At 40.1% G+C, this 25,539-nt stretch overlaps 1 protein-coding gene across 2 annotated transcripts in view; it reads left to right on the forward strand.

Moving 5' to 3' along the window:
* Window positions 1-25,539, forward strand: part of CAMSAP2 (calmodulin regulated spectrin associated protein family member 2) — a 181,099-nt gene that overhangs the window by 340 nt on the left and 155,220 nt on the right. For both annotated transcript variants that reach the window (XM_078356781.1, XM_078356782.1), the window contains exon 2: window positions 11,684-11,812. The gene's annotated coding sequence lies outside the window, so the exon portion shown is untranslated. The remainder of the gene's footprint in view (window positions 1-11,683; window positions 11,813-25,539) is intronic.

A 25,539-nucleotide genomic window follows, 5' to 3' on the forward strand; every position in this document is an offset into this window, starting at 1 on the left:
TTTGGGAGCAGTCAGTGGATTGGGAGGGAGGGAGGAGGGGCGGGGCCGAGAAGCTCTGCCAATCTTCCACGCCCTCGCCCAGCTCTGGGCTGGTGGCAAATCTCGGAACCGGTCGGAGATGGACGGGTTCTGGACGGAGGGGCATGTTTGTGGATCGTCTTGGAAGAATTTACGTAATCGAGTGGGCTGGGACTGGTGGAAAAGAGTCGGAGCAGCCGGAAAGAAGCTGGAGGGTAGTGCGGCGGCCTGGCACCTTTAGAAAGTGGAAAGTGTGCGCGTAAAAGGGAGGGGCACTGCCCGTTGGGCCCAAAAGCGGTTTTCTGCCTTTAGCTAGTAAGTAGAGCCACTCAACATTTAAGCGGAGTCAGCTAGATGTGTCCTATTTGATATGCTAGATAATATTTCCTGCACCACTGCCCTCCCGCCCCCCCAGCCTCAACACCAACAAGAAAATAACACAAGTCGCGGTTCTTGGTCCTTGCGGGCTGACATTTCCCTGTTTTTCCAGCTTCTGGAGCCATGTGTCCCAAGCAGCTTGTAGTTGAAAAGTGATGGAGGAGAGGAGAAAGCACGGGAGAGGAAGTAGGGAAACTGACTTACATTCAGGTCCTTTAACTATTTAAAAATATTTCCAATTTAATAACTGATGCATACAAAAGAGCATATTTACCAAATATGTAAAATTTAAAGTGTACTAATAAAGCTATCACTCCACCACGTTATCAGTATTTGTATCCATGCTGCATCTCCAGGATTCTACTCCTGGCCTTTTAGCTCACCGCCACTATCCTGAGTTTTGTCTCTTTGCCATTTTAAGTGCTTTTATCATATTTGGATACATTCCTAACCGTGTATTGATGTGTTTTTCTTCTTTTTGAGCTTTATAAAAATACAGCCTTCTGGAATTTGCTTTTCATCCCTCAACATTTTTTTTTTTTTTTTGATTCATCGAAGTCGTTAAGTGTAGTAACAGAGCATTTATTGTTTTACTGCCTAGTCAAAAAGAAGTTTTCTCCTGTCAGGGATGTATTCAGTGCTGTATCAGATAAGAGTAAAAACGCACTTTAAGTATTTTCTTTATTGATAAGAACCACACAGACTGAATGTATCAGACTTCTCAAGTTTGTAGGTCACAAACCTATAACGGAACTCTTTTCCTGGATTTTGTGACATTTGTAATTGTAATTTCTTTTGCCATAATAAAAAATATTCACTTCTGAACTAAATTTTTATTCATAATTCTGTATCTTTTTCTTTACAAGCCTCCCTCTCCTTCAATTATATAAGCTAATACCCCACAAAACCTGAATCTGCCCCGAGTAATTACTAGTAAGGCCAGTAGGAGCATGCTTATTCACCTTCTGTCCATGCGCTGGAGTCTCATTTGTATTTAGGAGCAGCACTACTACACCAGAGGCTATGGGGGCTGTTCAGCTTTCAAAGATAACACAGAAATGTTTTCAAAGTGGTTGTACCAATCTATACTGCCACCAGCACTGACCACAATTCTCTCTCATCCTCCTTATTTTCACACTTGTTACTTTTTGCTAGTCTACCCAGAATAAATAGTTAAGATGTTTTTGTCTTAACTTGCATTCTGTAATTACTGACAAGGTTGAGCACTTTGAAATATGTTGATTATTCATTCATGTTTTCTCTTCCCCTTCTAAGGGTGTGTGTGTGTACATATATAAATGTATATATAATGTATATACATCTATGTAATTAATAACAATCTTTTGTTAATTGTATGTGTTGCAGATATCGTCTCCCTATTTATAGTGTTTTCAAATAATACAAAATTTTTTTTGACTTCTTTTGAAAAAAAATCAGTCTTATAAGAAAGTTTCAGAATTAATGAACCCCTGTAGACCCTTCACATAGGGTACCATTTGCTATATTTGTAAGAGAGTGTATATCTATTTAATATATACATATATATAATATATATGCATATATATATAATATGTATTATATATATTATTTTCTGAATCATTTGGGAATAAGTTGTAGCATGTGTCTCCAAAGACAATGATACTCTCTTAGATACTCACAGAACAATGTTCCAATTGAGATCGTTTTTGTCTGTTTGTCACCCAGGCTGGAGTGCAGTGGTGCGATCTCAGCGCACTGCAACCACCTCCCGGGCTCAAGTGAGGCTTCCACCTCAGCTTCCCCAGTAGCTGGGACTACGGCCACACACCACCACACCTGGAATTTTGTTGTTGTTGTTAGAGATGGGGTTTTGCCATGTTGCCCAGGGTGATCTCCCTGCTGGGCTCAAGCAATCCACCTGCCTTGACCTCCCAAAATACTGGGATTACAGGTATGAGCCACTGGGCCTGGCCCAAATTTAGGTAGTTTAACATTGATAGAGTACAGATAGCTACCATGCAGTCCTTATGGAAAATTTGCCAGTTGTTCCGTTAAGGTGTTTTAGAGCTATATTTTTTCTTCCCTAATCCAGGATTCAGTCCAAGATCTTTTCATTTTCTTTATGAAGTCTTTTTTTTCTGTTTTTTTATTTTTTTATTTTTTATTTTTTAAGAGACATGGTCTCCTCTCTGTCACTCAGGCTGGAGTGCAGTAGCCCGATCATGCTCTATGGCTAGTCTATGGTCAATTTTTATATATTTTAAAACCAGAGAAGAATGTTTATTCACCAATAGATAGGTACATGATATTTGCAAATAAATCAAGCTTGGTATTTTAGATATTCTATATCTTTTCTAATGTTCATGTTCATATTTCCCCATCAGTATTTCTATTATCCATTAGTAGATAAAATAGATGAAGCAATCAGTCTCCCATTATAAAGGTAGATTTGTTCATTTTTCCCTGTATTCCAGCAATTTTAGTTTTGTGTATTTTGGGGGTCATTTTATTTTAGAATCAATATTTATAAAGCAATTAAGCATTAATGTATCATAGAATCTTAGGTTTGAATTTGTTCATCAGTCCAATCACCACCCCTTACTTCTCTCGATACCCTTGTAGGAGGAATTATTTCACAGCATCCTGCTACATGACCAACCAACTTGTTAAATGCTTTTAGAGACAAGGTGCTTCCCACCTTATAGGGCAGTCCAATTCCTCACTGGAGAGCTCCATGATTATACTTACTATTTAATTAGACTCTATATGGCTAGGCCTTGTGCAAAGCATTTAGAAACATTGTCATATTTAATTCTCACTGAATCTTATAAAGTAGGCATTTTATCCTCATTGTACTAATGAAGCAACAGGTTAGGGTAATTAAACAGCTTGCCCAAGGTAGCACGGCTAGGTAGTGGCACAGCAGGAATTTAAGCCCAGGTCTGTCTCCTAAATCCACTAGACTATACTGCCTTCAAGCTCTTCTTTTGTTGTTGTTTTTTAAATTTTTTGTTTTCTTGTTTGGTTTTGAGACAGTCTTGCTCTGTTGCCCAGGTTAGAGTGCAGTGGCACCATCTTGGCTCACTGCAAACTTCGCCTTTTGGGTTCAAGCGATTCTCCTGCTTCAGCCTCTGAATAGCTGGGATTACAGGTGCCCGCCATCGTGCTAGGCTAATTTTTGTATTTTTAGTAGAGACAGGGTTTCACCATCTTGGCCAGGCTGGTCTCAAACTCCTGACCTATTGATCCACCTGCCTTGGCCTCCCAAGTGCTGGGATTACAGGCATGAGCCACTGCGCCTGGCCTAAGCTCTTCTTTAGGCAGTTTTAAAACCATGTCCCTTTAACTTTCAATCAGGAAACCTGGTTTCAACACCATTTGTAGTGTTCCTAAACATCCAAATCTGTTGGAAACCTTAGACATAACTTACACTCAAGCGTTCCATAACTGTGCCCAACTTTCCTTAGTTTTCTCATGGAAGCTTTGGACCTTTGCCATATATATTCCTATTCTTATTGTTACTTTTGGAAAAGTAGCCAATCTTGATGAGCAGGATGATTCATTTTGAATGAATGAATGAAGTCTAGTGAGTTGCAACTCATTTCTACATGTGAGTTAGATGCTGGATGAAGCCTAATTTTTAACATCAAATTCTTCACTTTTCAAGGTTCATAAGTCAAACCTCAGAGCCACTCAGGTCTCACCTGTGGCTCTTTCCCATTCTGTGTTCTTTATTCAAAAAGCTCAGAGTCGGCCAGGTGTAATCCCTGTAGCTTACACCTGTAATCCCAGCACTTTGGGAAGCCGACGAGGGCAGATAACGAGGTCAGGAGTTCAAGATCAGCCTGACCAACATGGTGAAACCCCGTCTCTACTAAAAATACAAAAATTAGCTGGGCGTAATGGCCTGTGCTTATAATCCTAGCTACTCAGGAGGCTGAGGCAGGAGAATTGCTTGAACCCAGGAGGCAGAGGTTGCAGTGAGCCGAGATCGTGCCACTGCACTCCAGCCTGGGCGACAGAGCAAGATTCCATTTCAAAAAAAAAAAAGCTCAGAGTCAGATTTCCTCTTAGATATCACTAGAGCACAGTATAATTAATCTGAACTCCCATTTCTCTTTTCTTCACAAAAGGTCTTCACTGACATGGTTTTATGGTGGTCTTTTAGTTGTGGGGCCACAGAAAACATTATTTATAGTAGGTCACATGGAAATCATAGATGGCGTAACTAATACAATTTTAAAATGCATTATGCTTTATGGCAGGGAGGGACGGGAAAGTATACACGGTGACTCAATGAGACAAGAGTTGTGGAATGCATACATCCTACATAACTATTCTAAGAGTTTGCCTTAAGCTGTGTCTTAGAACAGGAAATGCTGCAATAATGTGAGCTGACCTGTATGTTTCTCATGTGCTGTTGAAACATGTATAGAAATAATAATGCCTAGCATTCTTTCATCTCGGGAAACTTCAGTCTCACACCTTTTATAGCTACTCCTTACTCTTTTAATATGTGAGGCTTGGAAAGCCCTGTATAAATTTTCATCAAGGTGGAGACAGGAAAGCACAGATAAATAGTATTTGACTGCCATTGATTTTTTTTTTTTCCACTTGTAACATGACAATGAATCAGCTCAGAACTCAGACCCCAGTACTTTCTGCGTTTGGTATCTTTTCCTGATAAGTAGTCTAAGTATTTAAATTCTAAAAATCGAATTATTTACTCATTCAACAGATTTATGGCATTTGCCATGTACCCAGAACTGGGAATATAATGACAAAATAGGAAGTCATAATCTCTGCCCTCACCATGCTTCCAGCAGGGAGGTGGAGGAGGGGAGACAGACAATTCCATAGTAAGGGCCGATAAGGGAATTACAGGGTGCCATAAGAATGCAAGGATCGGGGACAAAAGCCAGACCTGCTGAATCAGGGAAAGCTTCCTAGAGGAAATGGCATCTAAACTGAGATCTAAAAGCTGAAGAGGAATTGGGACAATTAAAATAGGAAAAAGAAGAGGAAGGAAAGGCCCAAAGTGAGGTATAGCACATCCAAGGAAATGAAAGAAGTTAGGTGTCAGTCTTCTTAAATCAGGTTATATTGCAGCAACCAATGATCGCAAAATGTCAGTGTCATTTAACAGCAAAGATTTATTTCTTTATGCTGCAATATGGAGAAATGGTTGTAGGGGATGCTAAAACATGGAGAGAAGGTTGTAGAGGGTAAAACCGAGGGCCGGGCACGGTGGCTCATGCCTATAATCCCAGCACATTGGGAGGCCAAGGCGGGTGGATCACGAGGTCAAGAGATCAAGACCATCCTGGTCAACAAGGTGAAACCCCGTCTCTACTAAAAATACAAAAATTAGCTGGGCAGGGTGGCACGCGCCTGTAGTCCAGCTACTCAGGAGGCTGAGGCAGGAGAATTGCTTGAACCCAGGAGATGGAGGTTGCGGTGAGCCGAGATCGCACCATTGCACTCCAGCCTGGGTAACAAGAGCGAAACTCTGACTCAAAAAAACAAAAACAAACCGAGGTGGGAAGATGAGGCAGTAGCTCATCCTGAAGAGGAGGGTGGCCTGAACTTCAGCATGGCCTAAAGTAGTGGCAGTGGAGAAAAAGAGAAGCAGACAGAATCAAGAGATACAGAGAAAGTTAGGTCAGTAGTTCTTCCTGATGATAGGACATGGAGGGCGAAGGAGACAGAGTCATGGTTGACACTCAAGTTCAATATACACTACGTAGCTTTATAGTAGCCACAAAACATAACGTGATGATGAAAGCTTTTGTAGAGATAATTTTTTTTTTTTTTTGAGACAGAGTCTCACTCTGTGGCCCAGGCTGGAGTGCAGTGGCTCGATCTTGGCTCACTGCAACCTCCACCTCCCGGGTTTAAGAAGTTCTCTGCCTCAGCCTCCCCAGTAGCTGGGATTACAGGCATGTACCACCATGCCTGGCTAATTTTTGTATTTTTAGTAAAGCGGGGTTTCACCATCTTGGCCAGGCTGGTCTTGAACTTCTAACCTCATGATCCACCCTCCTTGCCCTCCCAAAGTGCTGGGATTACAGGTGTGAGCCTATGGAGCCTATAGAGATGAATTTAATGCTTATAACATGATAATATTTTAATGTAATAATTTTAGAAATGTCACCTTACGAATCTCATATACATCATAGAGTTTGTGATCTCAGTGATCAATATTATTTTTTTCTGCTCAAACTCCTGGTACAGATACATTCACAGAAGTACATAATTCTTGACAGCAAAACTTCTGGGATGCCAAATTAAAATGAGGTCTGTTTACCACTCTACATTCATTCTCAAACTTGAACTTACAAAGATGTCATTGGATGGTTAGAAATATAGACAGCTACGGAGCTATAAAGTCTACCTTTGTAAACTTTAGCAAAGGGAGGCTCAGGCAGGTTTCACTAGATTCAATATTGCAAGGCTGTCATACTCTGAGGATGTCAGATAAGAGCCATGACCATTAGCACACTTAGAAACCAGCTGCCAATATACATTAATTTTCCAAAGGAAAAAATATCGTGCTGGATTCTCCCTTTCAAGATTAGGCATGTCCATAGGACACTAAACTCTCAAAAGATGAAGAGACGAGCATCTTAGGTTTCCCCAAGGCAACTCTAAATTTCTCAGCAGGGGACAAATTGAGAGCACCAATTCAGATATTTTTTCATCTGGCAGCAGCCTCCTTTTCTTCCAGCTTTATTTTGTTCAACTTCTCCCATCATGATCATTTTCAACAACACTGGCTTCATTAGTCTACTAATTTCTCTCCCAATAGTCAGTCACCTTCTATCTTCCTTTTTCATCGTATCCCACTTAGATCGTGTACTTTCAGTATTAATTTCAGCACCCCAATGAGCCTGAGGTATTTTACTGAAATCAGAAATGTTCCAGTACTGCAGAGACGGCCGTACTGATTAAGAGTGTTGCTTTGTAACCATGGGCTAAGGAGCTGATTCCCTGGCATCCTCCAAAGGTGACCTATGAGTATGTGTGTGTTTTTTTCCTTAATCACTAACGACTCAAGGATTTATTCTATTTTATTTTATTTTTGAGACAGCTTCTTGCTCTGTTGCTGAGGTTGAAGTGCAGTAGCATAATTTAGGCTCACTGCAGCCTCAATCTCCCTGGCTCAAGTGATCCTCCTGCCTCAGCTTCCTGAGTAGCTGGGGCTACAGGCTCACTACCACACCCAGGTAAAAAAAAAATTTTTTTTTTTCTTTTTTGAGACGGAGTTTCGCTCTTGTTACCCAGGCTGGAGTGCAATGGTGCGATCTCGGCTCATGGCAACCTCCACCTCCTGGGTTCAGGCAATTCTTCTGCCTCAGTCTCCTGAGTAGCTGGGATTACAGGCACGCGCCACCATGCCCAGCTAATTTTTTGTATGTTTAGTAGAGACATGTTGACCAGGATGGTCTCAATCTCTTGACCTCACGATCCACCCGCCTCGGCCTCCCAAAGTGCTGGGATTACAGGTGTGAGTCACCCCACTAGGCCCGACTCAAGAATGTTGAACATATTGGGTGCATTTTGGTTTATTGAATTTAATATTGTTTCTGAAGATGAAACTGTCCTATCTTTGACAGTGGGAACCTCTTTAACATGGCTCTTGGGTCCTTTTGACATAAGCCCAGTAGTCCTTGAAAGTTTCCTTGCTTTCTGGTGTGATGGAGCTTCTTTCCAGCTCATCTTACAATTTTTTTTTTTTTTTGAGATTACCTAGGCTAGAGCGCAGTGGCATGATCTTCATTCACTGCAACCTCCACCTCCCAGATTGAAACCGTTCTCCTGCCTCAGCCTCCCAAGTAGCTGGGACTACAGGTGCACAGCACCATGCCTCGCTAATTTTTTGTATTTTTAGTAGAGACGGTGTTTTGCAATGTTGGCCAGACTGGTCTTAAACTCCTGACCTCAGGTGATCTGCCTGCCTCAGCCTCCCAAAGTACTAAGATTACAGGTGTGAGCCACCGTGTCTAGCCCATCTTACATGTTTTTGTCCCAGACTGAGAATCAGCCATTTCTATCAGGAGCCTGGGTTTCTGATTCCCTTTAACAGAAAATGGCATTTACAGGCCACAGCCTAGGCATGAGAGACGCTAATTGCTACTAAATTGGTTATGGTTTCTAAGCCTTTTTAGTGGACAGAGCCCAAACATTCTCTTTTTAGGAGAAAGAAATCATAAGTTCATTTTATTCAAACTTAGGATTACAAGGTTTTTATTTAATTTTTTAATTAAAAAGTTTAATTGAAAAGTTAAAAAGGGCCAGGTGCCAGGTGCGGTGGCTCACGCCTATAATCCTAGCACTTTGGGAGGCTGAGGTGGGTGGATCACCTGAGGTCAGGAGTTCAAGACCAGCCTGGCCATCATAGTGAAACCCCATCTTAAAAAAAAAAAGGGGGGGCCAGGTACAGTGGTTCATGCTTGTAATCCCAAAACTTTGGGAGGCAGAGGTAGGTGGATCATCGGAGGTCAGGAGTTTGAGACCAGCCTGGCCAACATGGTGAAACCCTGTCTCTACTAAAAATACAAAAAATTAGGTGGTCATGGTGGCGGGCACCTGTAACCTCAGCTACTGGGGAGTCTGAGGCAGGAGGATTTCTTGAATCTAGGATATGGAGGTTATAGTGAGCCAAGATTGTGCCACTGCACTCCAGCCTGGGCAACAGAGTGAGACCCCATCCCCCACCACACACACACACACACACACACACACACACACACACACACAAAATGTTAAAAAGTTTTTAATTAAAAAGTTTTAAATTTTAGTTTTATATCACTTTTACACTGAAAATTTTAGTTTCTAAGAATATTAATATAATTTTATTTGTTATATATAAAATAGTTTTAGAATAACAATACCAAAATTATTACTAACCATATAATTACTGAAAACAGTTTAAAACGTTTTTGACTTTTAAAAGATTCCAGATATATTCCAGCTAGGATGCATAGTCAAATTATTGTGTTTTAAAACCATGTTAAATAATCCTTTCTGTATGGTTAAGCCACCAAGTCAATTCGAAGGGTAGATTTATTTGTTTCCTTTTGCTTTTGATTTTTTTGAATTGATTTTCTTTTCCATTTTGATTTAACATTGTTTTATAATTACATAAACCTGGAGTCTCATCTACTTGGGAGGCTGAGTTGGGAGAATGAAGCCCCAGAGTATAAGAGTACAGGGCACTAGGATCATAGCTGTGAATGATCTGCACTTCTGTTTGGGCGACATAGCAAGACCCATCTCTAAAAAACAAAAACAAATACACAATACATTGACATGGTTTGAAATCAAATCTACAAAACAATGTATATTCTGAAAACTTTAGTTTTTATTCCTGGTCCCTCCACACTATTCTTTCCCTCTCCCACAGGTTATTGAAATTTTTTTTAACTCAAAATTTGTCTTGTCTATCCTTCCATTTTGGAAAATATAAGCAAGTATTTTATATCTGTGTGCACGTGCACACACACACATATCTCCACCTTTTAGATAAACAGAACCCATGCATACATTTTTTCCACCTCTTTTCAGTTTCCTGGAGCTTGCTTCATGACAGTGTATAAAAATATTCTTCATTCCTTCATTGGGTGCACTACAGCTCCAGTCCCTCACAGATAACCACTTGAGCTGTTTCCAGTTAGTTGCTTTTTTTTGGAGACGAAGTCTTGCTGTGTCACCCAGGCTGGAGTGCAATCACGTGATCTTGGCTCACTGCAACCTCCACGTCCCAGGTTCAAACTATTCTCCTGCCTCAACCTCCCTAGTAGTTGGGATTACAGGCGTGGACCGCCACCCCCAGCTAATTTTTGTATTTTTAGTGGAGTCTGAGTTTCACTGTGTTAGCCAGGATGGTCTCGATCTCCTGACCTCAGGTGATCTGCCCACCTCAACCTCCCTAAGTGCTGGGATTACAGGCATGAGCCACGGTGCCCGGCCTCAGTTATTTGCTATTACAACTGCTGCAGTGTGTAGCCTTCCAGACACTTTATTAAGCTTTTATAAGTATGATGGTATCTGATGGAACCCCACTGATTATAAGAGACACCATCACTCCATATAACACTAAGAAAGAAAAACACCCTACCAATTAACTGTAAAATGCCATTGATTATAAAATAAATCTCAATTTCAGAGCTGTAAAATGTAAAAAAGTATACATCTTAACATTTAGGAAATTAAAATCTCATGTAATCCTCATAACAACCTAAAAGGAAGGTGCATATAACTATCATGAGCACCATGAAGAAACAAACCTTTTCCTGATTTTGGCTCTAATACATTTTTTAAAAATACTTCTTAATATTTTAAAAATAGAGACAAGGGCTTACTATGTTGGCAAGGCTGGACTCAAACTCCTGGCCTGAAGGAATTCTCCTGCCTTGGCCTCCCAAAGTGCTGGAATTACAGCCATAATACCTGGCCATTTGGCTCTAATCTTAGCCCCAAGAACTATGCGGGGTATGTAATAGGCACTTAAATATTTGTTGAATAAATAAATGAGCCCCCATTTTGCAAATGAGGAAACTCTGAGGTATAAAATGTAAGAAACCTGACTGAGAGCAATCATTAGTACTGCCAGAGCCTGGATTTGAACCAAGAAAGTTACGACTCATACCTGCTGCACTCCCCACCATAAATTCATGAGTACCCAGGCAGGCATGGTGGCTCACATCTGTAATCCCAGCCAACACTTTGGGAGGTTGAGGTGGGCGGATTGCTTGAGCTCAGGGGATCAGCTTGGGTAACATGGTTAAACCTGGTCTCTACCAAAAATACCCAAAAAAAGCCTGGGCGCGGTGGCTCACGCCTGTAATCCCACCCCTTTGGGAGGCCTAGGTGGGCAGATCACTTGAGGTCAGGAGTTTGAGACCAGCCTGGCCAACATAGTGAAACCCAATCTCTGAAAAAAAAAAAAAAAATTAGCTAAGCATAGTGACATGAACCTGTGGTCCCAGCTACATGGGGCTGAGGTGGGAGGAGAATCCCTTGAGCCTGGAAGGTGGAGGTTGCAGTGAGCCAAGATCCAATCTTGCCATTTTACTCCAACCTGGGTGACATCGTGAAACCCCATCTGAAATAATAATAATTCATGATTACTAGTTAGAGAGGGCCCTCGATAATCCTATTGCTTTTCTCTGGTCAACTTGCTCTTCCACCATGCAGCAACAATTATTGTAAACCCTCACTCTCTCCAAACCTCAAAGATCCCCTCTCCCAGCTCCCCTTGACCCACTCCCTGAGTGATTAGAGAACCTTGCCTCCTCTTTCACAGGAAACACAAAGTGACGACGTAAGAACACTCTCCGCTTCTCACGCAAAGTCACGACGTAAGAACCCTCTCCGCTTCTCACGCAAAGTCACGACGTAAGAACCCTCTCCGCTTCTCACGCAAAGTCACGACGTAAGAACCCTCTCCGCTCCTTACCGAACATGCAAATCTTCCTGTATTCTCAGTAATTCTCTCCTCCTTCCCTCTGTGCCTATATAGGATGTGCCCTTTGTCCTACCAAAGGCTGATTCCTCCACTGGGGCTGGGGATTCTATCTCTTGCCTTCCTTAACACTAGTAGTTATCTCTTTTTCCCTGTAAATTCAACCTGTCCCTCTGTATGAATTAGGGTTCAGCTTGGCTGCATAGAAGAAAAAAATCAAATGAATTGTGGCCTAAATGAGAAATGATTTCACTCTCATGTATTTATTTAAATTTTAATTTGTCTGAGTATGTGATGCTTACACATTGTATAAAAATTAGAAGGTACAAATCATACTCCTACCCTTACCTCAGTCACCTACCTCCTCAACCACTCTTTCAAGTTTAAAAGTAGCATGTAGGCTCAGCACAGTGGCTCATGCCTATAATGCCAACACTTTGGGAGGCTGAGGCAGGCAAATCACGAAGTCAGGAGTTCGAGACCAGCCTAATCAACATGGTGAAACCCCATCTCTACTAAAAATACAAAAATTAGCTGGATGTGGTGGTGCACACCTGTAATCCCAGCTACTCAGGAGGCTGAGGCAGGAGAATAGATTGAACCTGGGAGGTGGAGGTTGTGGTGAGCCGAGACTGCGCCACTGCACTCCAGCCCGGCACCTGGCGACAGAGCGAGACTCTGTCTCAAAAAAAAGAAAAAGAAAAGTAGCCTGTAAAGCAACCAGAGTGGCAACGGTCACTTGGGAGTATGCATAAACGGAGAGAAGAGAAAGGCAGAGACCTGGGCACTCCTGCTTTTAAAGACTGAGCTGGAGAAGTACTGGCAAATAATCTAAGAACAAATGTCACTGAAGAAGGAGGAAAATCCAGAGATTGTTTTGCCCTAGAAGCAAAATAAGAATATATTTTAAGGAAACATATATCTAATACCGCTCAGAGTAAAATAAAAAGAGAAGTGACTGTTATATCTAGCAGAATGGAAACCATTAGTGATTTGGAAAAGAGGAATCTCAGGGGAAATGAATTGAGGAGAAAATGCGGGGTAAAAGGCTAATCAGCAATATGGTCAACTCAACAAATGTTATGAAGGGGAGCAGAGAAACTTGCCTGGGGCTGGAGAGAGGTATGTGGTCCAGATATATTTCTTCTCTCCCTTAAGATAGGAGCTGTTATGGTGAATTGTTTAATGGTGGATTGTTTAATGGTGGAAATAAACCATGAGAGAGGTAGAAATTGATTATACATGTGAGAGGGGATAATTTCCAGAGCAAAGTCTTTGAAGATGCAGGATTTACATGGGTTCTAGAACAAAAAGAGAAGGGCTAGCCTTCTAAATGAACAACACTAGATCCATGGAACTAGAGGTAACTCACGTACAAAAGCAGACTGTAGTTTCAGTGGTCCTTGTCTGCTTTGATTTTTTTTTTTTTTTTTTTAGATGGAGTCTTGCTCTGTCAAGCAGGCTGGAGTGCAGAGTGGCATGATCTCGGCTCACTGCAACTTTGCCTCCGGTTCAAGTGATTCTCCTGCCTCAGCCTCCCGAGTAGCTGGGATTACAGATGACTGCCACCATGCCCAGCTAATTCTTGTTTTTTTTGTTTGTTTGTTTGTTTTGGTAGAGACCGGGTTTCACTAACTTGGCCAGACTGGTGTTGAACTCCTGACCTCATGATCCTCCTGCATCGGCCTCCTAAAGTACTGGGATTTTTTATTTTTTATTTTTTATTTTTTTTTTGAGACAGAGTCTCACTCTGTCACCCAGACTGGAGCACAGTGATAACGGTCTCCACTCACTGCAACCTTTGCCTCCAAGGCTCAAGGGATTCTCCTGCCTTAGTCTCCTGAGTTGCTGGGATTACAGGTGTGTGCCACCACACTCTTCGAACTTTTTATATTTTTGGTAGAGATGGGTTTCACCATGCTGGCCAGGCTGGTCTCAAACTCCTGACCTCAAGTGATCCACCCTCCTCAACCTTCCAAAGTGCTGGGATTACAAGTGTAAGCCACTGCACCTGGCTTGTCTGCTTTGATTTATTCATTTTTTTGTCAAAGCTGTGGGTAAGAGTGGGGCTACAGCTGGGGCTGTGGGGAGGTGGTATCATTTAGAAGCTTTGAAAAGACTGAAGATGTGAAATTGCCTTTTTGAACAGTGGGAAAGAGAACATTTCAAGAAATATAGTAGGATTGTCAAGTATGCTAGGAACCCAACTGAGATTTGGGGCCATGAATTTAAAGAAAATTAATGGATATGATAAATAAGATCAGTTGAGCACTATTTGGCTGCTCTCATGCAGGCCCAGAGTGAGCAGATTTTTGGGTATAAGCAGAGTTGGAGACTTCCCTAATTGAATACAATGGAGTAAGCTCGGGAAGAGAGAGGCAAGGGCTTTAAGGGTGTTTGCAAGGGAATAATTGCAGACATGTGCTGTGGCTTTTAGGCTAGCTAAAGAAAAAGATGTGAGGACATGGATCGCTGATTATAGTTGAGAAAATGATAGAGTCTAAGGATGAGAGTTCTTCATGAAATTGGAGAATTGCTGAAGCAGGAGTTCTTGAGAAGAGGATCCAGAAGGATGGGGGATGCTGGTCAGAGAATGGGACTCTGGACATTACAGCATCAGCAGTGTGCAGTGATTGTCATGATAAAAAGAATGCCAGGTTGTCTGAGAGGGCATGGAGGATTAGATTATCAGAGGCCAAAAAGGCTGAGGAACTGAGAGGCCAAGATGTCAGATGGAATATCCACATGAACAGTAAAATCACTTTTTTTTTTTTTTTTTTTTTTTTTTTAAGACAGAGTCTTACTCTGTCACCAGGCTGGAGTGCAGTGTCACCATCTTGGTTCACTGCAACTTCTGACTCCCTGATTCAAGCGATTCTCCTGCCTCAGCCTCCCAGTAGCTGGGATTATAGTCATGAGCCACTGTGCCTAGCTAACTTTTGTATTTTCAGTAGAAACAGGGTTTTACCATGTTGGCCAGGATGGTCTCGATCTCCTGACCTCATGATCCACCCACCTCAGCCTCCTAAAGTGCTGGGATTACAGGTGTGAGCCATCACACCTGGTTTGAAATTAGTTTAAAAAGAGACAGAGAGAGAGAGAGAGAGAGAGAGAGAGAGAGAGAGAGAGAGAGAGAGAGAGAGAGAGAGAGAGGTATGAAAAGGAGAGAAATGAGCCAGGTGGGGTGAGGACTGTTTATGTCTTGACTCAAGGGAGGCCTGGGCTTCATATTTTTTGGCTTTCTGAAGGGAGGATAACTCCAAGATAAAAAGTAAGAGGCACAAAACAAAATGAAAGGAAAAAGCCAAGAGCCCATTTGTCCCAGCCCAGTGTTCTAGTGTGGTTGCCTGACAGTGAACTGCAAGTGCATTTTAATCTTAACCCAGGAATGCTCAAGTCTGAGCATTCAAGTAGGGCCGCAGTGGACGTAAGAGCGTAGTTCTCAGCTCATTCTCCATATCTACATGTGGGCTTTTTTACCTACTGGGAGTATCCACAGACGTCATTAGACTCTCAAAGTGAGCATGACTCCAACAAGTCAAGAGCCACCTAAGAGGTCAGAGTGTGTTCCCTCTAAAGGGGAGATGAGCAAAATCAGTCAACTGCATTATACTATTAATGATGATAACAATAATAATGATAATGGCTGATATTTCCTGAGTACTGTCTTCCTTTTGTGTGTGTGTGTAAGATGAGGTCTTGCTCTGTTGCCTAGTCTGGAGTGTAGTGGCACAATCGCAGTTCACTGTAGCCTTGAACTCCTGGGCTCAAGCAATCCTTTTGCCTCAGCCTCCCGAGTAGCTGGGACAATAGGGACTAGGTACAAGCCACCATGACTGGGTAATTTTATTTTTTATTTTTAAGTTTGTAGAGACAGGGGTCTCACTTTGCTGCCTAGGCTGGTCTCGAACTTCTGGCTTCAAGCAGTCCTCCTGCTTTAGCCTCCCAAAGTGTTGACATTATAGGCCCGAGCCACTCTGTCTGGCCTTTATTATTTTCTATGTGCCAGGTCTTATGCAAAAGAAAACATGCCCGGAGTCTGGCGTGTGTCACTGAAGTGTCTCACAAGAAATAAATGAAAAGGCAATTCCATTTTAAGTATCAGTCTTTGGTGAGTTGGTTACCATGAGTCCTTTCATCAGAGACCAACCGACTCTCTGAATCACCAATCAAATTTACTTTCAGGACTTACATGGTCAACTTCCCTTTGGTGACCACATCGATATAAAGTAACCAAGTGAGGCCTCTCAGGAGTAGTCACCCTGGCTCTGTAAACGTGTATCTTATTGGTTGCTCCATTAGGTTGCTTTCTTCAAAGTATTTTCTTTCAATGGCAATTTACCCTGTGAGGCAAAATAAGTGAGTACTTCAATACTCACTTTCAATAAAAATAACATTAAAATTTGAGATTTTTGGTTGGGTGTTCTGGCTCATGCCTGTAATCCCAGAATTTTGGGAGGCTGATGCAGGAGGATTGCTTTGGCCCAGGAGTTCAAGACCAGCCTGGCAACATAGTGAGACCTCATCTCTACAAGAAACTAAAATGTGTGTGTGTGTGTGTGTGTACACACATGTAAATATACATGTCTATACATAATTTGAGGTGTTTAAGATATGGGGAAAATATGGTTATTTGACTTAATCTATCAAAAACTTCTAGGTTTGAGATACCCTTCTTACAAATCATTGATAAAATATGAATTCAAAATTTGTCAAGATTTTTAAATGATAAAATCCAGCTTTAGTAAGGATATAAAGAAACTCACACTCTTGTACGTCGCTAGTCAATTAATATAATAGCAGTATTTTTTTATCAAGTGCTCAAAAATATTTGTACTTAGAAATTTTCTTTCTAAGCCTTTTTCTTATGGTGTAATTACTGATACAGATAGAGCTATATTTTGGGGGTATTAAGTTAAAGATATTATTCTGAAAACAATCTCTAAGTATTCAATAAGAGATTCGTTTAATTATTATACATCTGTACAATGCAATATAATGCAACCATTAAAGATTAGGTTGATCAGTCAGTCACACCACTGGGGGAAAAAAAAGAAAAAAAATTAGGTTGAATATTTAATGACATGAGAGGATATTAGTGGCCTATTAAGAGAAAAAAGTTGGTAGGCTCGGTGGCTCAAGCCTGTAATCCCAGAACTTTGGGAGGCCAAGGCGGGTGGATCACGAGGTCAAGAGGTCGGGACCATCCTGGTCAACATGGTGAAACCCCGTCTCTACTAAAAATACAAAAATTAGCTGGGCACGGTGGTGCGTGCCTGTAATCCCAGCTACTCAGGAGGCTGAGGCAGGAGAATTGTCTGAACCCAGGAGGCGGAGGTTGCGGTGAGCCGAGATCACGCCATTGCATTCCAGCCTGGGTAACAAGAGCGAAACTCTGCCTCAAAAAAAAAAAAAAAAAAAAAAAAGTATAAGAGTCAAAAGAAAAAAGTAGATAAATTAGACTTTGTCAAGTTAAAAACTTTTGTGCTGCAAGTGATACTATCATGAAAATAAAAGACAATTCACAGAATAGGAGAAATGATTTGTAATTAATATATCTGATAAGAGGCTTGTATCCAGAATTTATAATGAGGTCATAATAACTCAACAGTAAAAAGAAAAATAACCCAAATTTTAAAAGGACTGAGCATCTGAATAGACCGTTTTCCATAGAAGATACACGGATAACCAGTACATGAAAAGATGCTCAACATCATTGTCATTAGAGAAATGCAAATCAAAGCCACAATGAGATACCACTTCACACCCACTAGGATAGCCATGCACATATATATGTCTTTTATTTAAAACAATTCTTTTACACGTGTGCATATATATATATATATATATATATATATATATATAGTTGAGACAATATAAAGGTTGTCAAGATGTGGAGAAATTGGAAGAAGCTGGAACCTTATACATTACTGATGGGAATGTAAGATGGTACAGCCATTTTGGAGAATAATTTAGCAGTTCCTCAAAATGTTTACCGTAGGGATACCATATGACCCAGAAATTTTACTCTCCTAGATTCTAAGAGAATTAAACACAAGTATTCAAACAAAAGCCTGTACATGAATATTTATAGCAGCATTATTCATGACAGCCAGAAAGTAGAAACAACCCAATGTCCACGCAATAAATGGATAAACAAATTGTTATATGCATGCAATGGAATACTATTCAGCCATTTAAAAAAATTAAGTAGTGATACATGCTACAACATGGAGGAATCTTGAAAGCATTATGCCAAGTGAAAGAAATCAGTTGCAAAAGACCGCGTACTGTGATTCTATTTATATGAAATATCCAGAATATGTAAATCTCTAGGGACAAAAAGTAGCTTAGTAGTTGCTTAGGGCTGAGTAGGGGGGAAATGTGTATTAGGGGAACTGGAAAGTGATGCTAATAGGTTTCTTTTTGGGGTGATGAAATGTTCTAAAACTAGGAGCTGATGATGGTATAACTCTAAATACACTTTAAAAATTGAGTTGTACACTTTCAATGGATGAATTATACGGGATGTGAATCTCAGAAACGCTGTTAAAGTGTTAGTAGTAGTTATCTCTGGATGGTGGGCTTGTGGTGGTTTTTTTTCTTCATATATATCTTTTACAATAAAAAAGTGTTTTTAGTTGTAAGAAAAAAGAAACAGTTATTGGTTTTCGTGGATTATCTCATCAAGGCAACAGAGTTAAGCAGAAAGTTTCAGGGGTTTGAAAGGATTCTTAAGGGCATTCTTTTCTCTCTCTCTCTCTCTCTCTCTCTCTCTCTCTCTCTCTCTCTCTCTCTCCTCTCTCTCCTTTCCTTCCACCCCCCCTTTTTTTTTTTGACAAGCTCTCTGTCTCACAGGCTAGAGTGCGGTGGCACAATTTCAGCTTACCCACGCAACCTCCGCCTCCCAGGCTCAAGCAATTCTGTCTCAGCCTCCCGAGTAGCTTGGGACTACAGGCGCCCGCCATCACGCCTGGGTAATTTCCGCCAGGTTGCCCAGACTGGTCTCCAGCTCCTGAGCTCGGTGATCCACCTGCCTTGGCCTCCCAAAGTGCTGCATTACAGGTGTGAGCCACCGCAAATCAAAACTGCTCCATTGTCTCATCTTATTTCTCACATCTTATTGTTCTCCACTGTAAAACAGAAGTTTTTTTCCTCTTAAAATAATGAAACCTGGGCCGGGCGCTGTGGCTCAAGCCTGTAATCCCAGCTACTCAGGAGGCTGAGGCAGGAGAATTGCCTGAACCCAGGAGGTGGAGGTTGCGATGAGCCGAGATTGTGCCATTGCACTCCAGTCTGGGTAACAAGAGCGAAACTCCGTCTCAAAAAAAAAAAAAGAAAAAAAAGAAACCTGTGAATGTTTCTATTTTCTTTATTTGATGCAGGATTCATTTCAGGCTGAATGCCTTTCCATTTTTGACTTCTCATTACTGCATCACAAGAAACTTCTGCACTTCGAAATCGTAGTTTTGATGGGAATACATTTAGTGTGCTTTCGGAAATTGACTTTAATATTTTAATCCAATTTAACAGATTGTATTCTTGCTCTCTACTTATCCCAGGACCAGATATCATTTGTTATAATCCCTTAACAGTTACAAATGTTAACCGCAATGAATGCAGCTTGCAAAATAGATTTCAATTTGACAGTAGAATAATATGCCGTGAGAATTAAAATGACGTGAAAATATAAAAAGTCTACAAATTATGTGAAAGCATTGTCAAAATGAGGGATTTTCTACTTATTATAGCATATTTTGATATGTTGATTGATCGATTATTGCAGGTAGGTAGATTATTCAGTGTTAGATGATAACTGGACTTAAGTATGAAAGATCATACTTGCTTAAAAGAGATCTACTTAGTTGAAAGGCAATACTACTCAAACAGTGACAAAAATCCATAAACATGTTATAATAACAAATTTCCCTCTTAGATATACCATGAAATTTGAAATGACTAAACTGTGGGGACAGAGCCCGCAAAAAAAGAGAGTTTTTTTGTTTCTTTTGTTTGTTTTTTGTGAGGCAGAGTATCACTCTGTTGCCCAGGCTGGAGTGCAGTGGCATAATCTCACTCACTGCAACCTCCACCCATGTTCAAGCGATTCTTTGCCTTGGCCTCCTGAGTAGCTGGGACTACAGGCTTATAAGCCACCACACTTGGCTAATTGTGTGTGTGTGTGTGTGTGTGTGTGTGTGTGTGTGTGTGTGTGTGTTTGTAGAGATAGGGTTTCACCATGTTGGTCTTGAACTCCTGACCTTAAGTGATCTACTGGCCTCAGCCTTCCCAAGTGCTGGGATTACAGGTGTGAGCCACTGAGCCCAGCCAAAAGTTTGGAGTTTTATAAAATATCAAATATTATCATTATTACCACATGAAGTAAGAAGACTATGTGTTCTTAGAAAGGATGAACATAAGCATTTGCAAGAAATACTCAAGTTAAATATTTTTGGTTTTAATTTTTATCCTCAAAGTCAGCATTCTGAAAAACAGCAGGAGTTCTGCAGAGGTGCTTAGAAATCAGGAATGAGGGTAGCAGCCTTCAGTTTTATATCGAAGAGTGATTCTATTTAAACACAGGATCATGAGTTTTAAAAAGGCGGGGGGAGTTTGAAAACCATGACTGCAGATGTGTATGTTTAAATCCTTTCAGTATTAACTGATCGATGGTGACCTTCCCTTGAATTCTAAAGTGGAGAATTCTATGGTGAGGCAGGCAGACCCATAGCTGGGCTTAAACCCACTGTCAGGAGTGTTAGCTGTGAACCATAACGGCCCAAGTTTGTAAGAGCCAAGGATATAGTTGTGCTTGTATCCCTTGGAGATTATACTTAAGCAAAAGGACAGTGATGGGGGTGGGAGGAGAGTGCACGTGGGGTGTGTGTTTGTCCTTATAAGCAAATGCGTGATCAGGTTTTCACTCAGTGTTATAATGCAGTAATTATTTTGGAAGAAAAATTTCACACTGGAGCCATATCAGAGTTTTTCACAAGGATTTCCTGCCTGTTTCCTGGGCTGCCTTACTTACTCTACTGTAAAATCATTGAAGGTAAAAAAGACTCTGGATTGTGTAAAATCCTTGAAGGTAAAAAGACTCTGGTACCTTAGCAGTACCTGGCACAAAAATATTCGAATTATTTACAAGATTTAATAATCTGGCAAGCTACCAACAAAATGATAGAAAGCATTAGCAGGTGTCATTTGTGGATTTTTTTTTTTTTTTTTTTTTTAGATGGTGTCTTGCTCTGTCGCCCAGGCTGGAATGCAGCAGTGAGATCTCAGCTCACTGCAACCTCCACCTCCTGGGTTCAAGTGATTCCCCTGCCTCAGCTTCCCAAGGAGCTGGGACTACAGGTGTGTGCCACCACTTGAGTAGAGATGGGGTTTCACACATTGATCAGGCTGGTCTTGAACTCTTGACCTCATTATCTAACAGCCTTGGCCTCCCAAGGTTCTGGGATTACAGGTGTGAGCCACCGCATTCAGCCCATTTGTGAATTCTTTTGGAAAAGAATACAACCAAAGGGAGCTCCTGGCCCTGATATTCTCCATCTTAAACATTCTTGTCCCTACACCTAGAGTTTCCATAGTTTTTATAAGGTTGAGTTATTCAAAAGATTGCACTGTAAACCTGGATAGCCTGTTTTTCTGGAAGGCCACAGTTTTAAATAAATGTGCCATTTGAATTATTCCTAAAATAACATTTCAAAAAAGTGTTGCAAATATTTTCTTCTTTGAATTAGATTTTGAGAAACAGGAAGATGCTACATTTTCTGCATCGAACAAAATTTTGCTATGAATATGGTGGATACATCTTAACCTAATTTGCTTTCTACAAATAGATAAGTATCAATTTGTATATTTTCTTAATTTTCATTTTTCACCTTGTCACTAAAAAAAATCAGTAGTTTACTGTTTAATTGCTTTTAAAAATAATCATAGTAGCATAGTAGTATCATAGAGTAGGCTGTGGAACTGATTTCCTTTCATATGTAGAAATTGAAAAATGAAAATAATCAATAATAATTTTACCTAGCCTTACTTATGTTCATCTTACATGTACATAGATTTCATAATAATCAAAAAAAGAAAACAATCTAAAATTTTCATGGATTACTTTTGGAGGATGCTAGGGAATCAACTTATAATTTTAAAATGTGTATAAAAAGAATCAAACAACTGTCTGACCTTTCTATATAAACTGTGCCTCAGGGTAACCATTAGTTGATGAAAGAAAGTTTTCCTTATGGGGGATATTCTATCTAATAAATAAAGCAGGCATAATAGAATTAGAATATCACAGTGCTGTAATCTCTAATGAAATGATGGATGCAAGCAAAGATCACCAATGATTGCTAAAAGCATTAGGGGAAAAGCTGACAGAGAACTTTATAGCATATGCTTTTTTATCTGACAGAGAATTTTAAAGCATATGCTTTAGCTTGGCAAAGGCTGAATCCACTGATCAATCAGCATCACAGAAAGAGACAACTACATATTGTATGTCTCTAATGAAAGTACACAAACCGCTTACAAAGTATCTCACCAAAAAATTGAACCTAACTTTAATTGAGCCTCTAAATGTATTCATTTACAGAAAATGTAACAGATAGAGGAATCTTTTAAACATCAGTGGGATGCAATTAGCAAAATGCAGACCGTGGGAAACCTTACAAGGAAAACAACAAACATTTTGAGGAAAGGAAAGTGAGAGTGACAGAAACAGAGGAGGAGCCCATAGTCTAAAAGAAACATGTTAACTAAATGTATGTGATCTTTATTTGCTTCCTGATTCAAAGTAACTGATGGGGAAAAAACATTCAAGAGCTAAGAAGAAGCTCTTCCCTACTAAAGGCAAAAACAATGTCAAAAACCCCTCTCCTACTGGCTTTTGATGGTGTAGATCTTACAATTATAGAAGTGTGCTTTTTAGTTAAATCTTTTTGTCCTGAAATGAGCACTCCTAAGAGTCAGCACATTAAACCTGTCAATCACAAACTTTACTGAGTTTATGAGCCCATTTCTCAAGGGCAGGCATCAGTGATGGACCTGAAGCATGAAGATGATGATTAAAAAAAAAAAAAAGTCTCCAGGAAAGGAGAGATAAGATAAAGATAGAGAAAACTCAGAAATCAAAGCAGTCTCCCTCATCCAGTTTTTTTCCCAGTGATTTCAATTACCCACCATTAACCACAGTCTGAAAATATTAAATGAATAATTCAAGACATAAACAATACTTTTTTTAATTGCTCTATTTAAATTTATTTAGAAACTTACCTATAATTATTCTATTTTATTATGTCATTGTTCATCTCTTACCATTCCTAATTTATAAATTAAACTGTATCATAGGTATGTATGTATAGGGGAAAACATAGAATATATTACTACCTGTGGTTTCAGGAATCCACTGGGGCCTTGGAACCTATTTCACTTGGATAAGGGGTGACTACTGTATATGAGGGAGTGGCCCAATGCACTTTCCTTTTAAGGTTACAAGCTGAAAGTTACATGTATCACCTCCACTCATGTCTCATTGGTTTTAACTGCCACATGGCTACACCTACCAGTAAGAGAAGTGGGAAATGTCAGGATTATTCTGAATAGCCATGTTCCTGGATACGAATTCTCTGACTCCAGAAGGAGATAATGCATAGAAGTGGACTATTGGCATTTTTTTCCTACAATAACTCAAAAAAAGCTATGTGACCAGATTATCATAATGATAATGTATTCTAAACTAAGCATTTTGCCAAAATACCCAAATACAGGTAATATGTGTGTGATGGATATTTGTCCTTGACTACCTAACATCCATTCACTCCACTTTCAGTAACATCCTCATTTTCATATGAGAATTCATTCTCCCTCACTCTCAGTCCATGGGGCTCTGCAGGTATGACTCCATTTTCAGCTCTAGCAGTGACTTGTGACCAACTCTAGGAATTACTTGTGACCTCTCCTAGCCAGCCAGAACTTCACATTCCCGAGACAACAATGGCTATTTCAAGAATGGGCACATGACTTCATTACAGCTGCTAGGAAAGCTGCTTGCTTTTAAGTTTACAGCCACCTTGCTATATGGACCCTGACAATAAGACCAATTTTATGTTATTTTAGTTTTTAATTTTAAGTAATTGATTTATTTTTGAGATGGAGTCTTGCTCTGTCACCCTGGTGGAGTACAGTGGCACCATCTCAGCTCACTGCAACTGCCACATCCCGGGTTTCAAGCGCTTCTCCTGCCTCAGCCTCCCGAGTAGCTGGGACTATAGGCGCACACCACCACATCCAGCTAATTTTTATATTTTTACTAGAGATGGGGTTTCACCATGTTGGCCAGGATGGTCTTGATCTCTTGACCTCGTGATCCACCCACCTTGGCCTCCCAAAGTGCTGGGATGACAGGCGTAATTATTTTACTTTTATCCTAGGACCCAGGCATATTTGGAGTCTGCTCTGAACTCTACACTGGGGCTTCTTTGGCACAAGATCCAGTAAGCCCTCCCTCCTCCTCCCCACCCCTTTTTTCTTTACACTAGTGTTTTCTGTAAACCTACAATAGAAAGAGTCCTAATGAATATATTTTTGACCATTTGTAAATCTCCAAAATGTAAAATTATACAATTAAGAATTAAAATCATTTTTTAGAATCAAGTGAAATATCTGACTGTCCTATGCAATTACATGATAAGTTATTATCATATAGTAAAGAAATATTATTCTATTTTTTACTATCTATTTCTATTATTTACTATCATATAGTAAAGCATCATTGTTCTACTCTGTATTTCCAAAATTTGAAGCACTGGTCTGATTACAGGCTTCAAAATCTAGTTCAAGAATTCGATCTCACACATTGCCAAGTAACATTACTGTAGATTCGAGAGCTTAAAACTTTGTTCATTATCAAGAATTCAGCCTTAAGTTCTTTCTGGAGTGAAACAGGAACATAAATAAGTTTAAAAAGTCATCAAGCAATTTTTTTCTCCTTCAAATGTCTTATTTTCTAAGAAGTCAATCTCTATTTTCACACAGACCCCATATTCTCATCCTGTGGTACTTTAAAAGCACAAATACTTCTTACCACTTAGAGTGAATAAATAATTCAGAGTAACATAATATCAAATGTAAGCTAGAACTAAACAAACATCTTGCTCCTCGAGAAGTATCTTCGAAAGAAAACACTGAGGGACAATTTATGGATTCCTGTACTTTTTCCAATAATGTCAAAACAATAAGAAACCTTCATATTTCATCTTGTCTTTTTGGAAAAGTCCCATTTGATCAACAGGGTAGCTCTGGTGTTCAGTAACGCACATGAAGCCCAGACAGCTCCTGCAGCTTGCCAAACAATAGAATACGCTGAAAGGAGCTGAGAGGTCTTCTAGCACATCTTCTCTAGGGAATGATTGCAGCAGGATTATGCTAGAAATGAGAGATTTATCTCACTTTAAAGGGCAGCAGAGAAAGGAATTCGTCCTTTTCTTAGCAATTCATTTCAGTGCTTAACAAGCCTCACAAGAAATGTATTGAGTATATTTTATCCAAATCCTTTGAACTGAATTTTTTCTATCAGTGAAAATAGAAAGCTGCTAATGACTGTCATCAGTGTGAGAGCACTTCATATATTTCGACACTGTAAGAAAAAAAAAAGAAGCTCTTATTTATGATGAATATCTTAACCCCTTTGA

Source organism: Callithrix jacchus, chromosome 19, assembly GCF_049354715.1.
Source record: "Callithrix jacchus isolate 240 chromosome 19, calJac240_pri, whole genome shotgun sequence".
NCBI classification, from domain to species: Eukaryota; Metazoa; Chordata; class Mammalia; order Primates; family Cebidae; genus Callithrix; species Callithrix jacchus.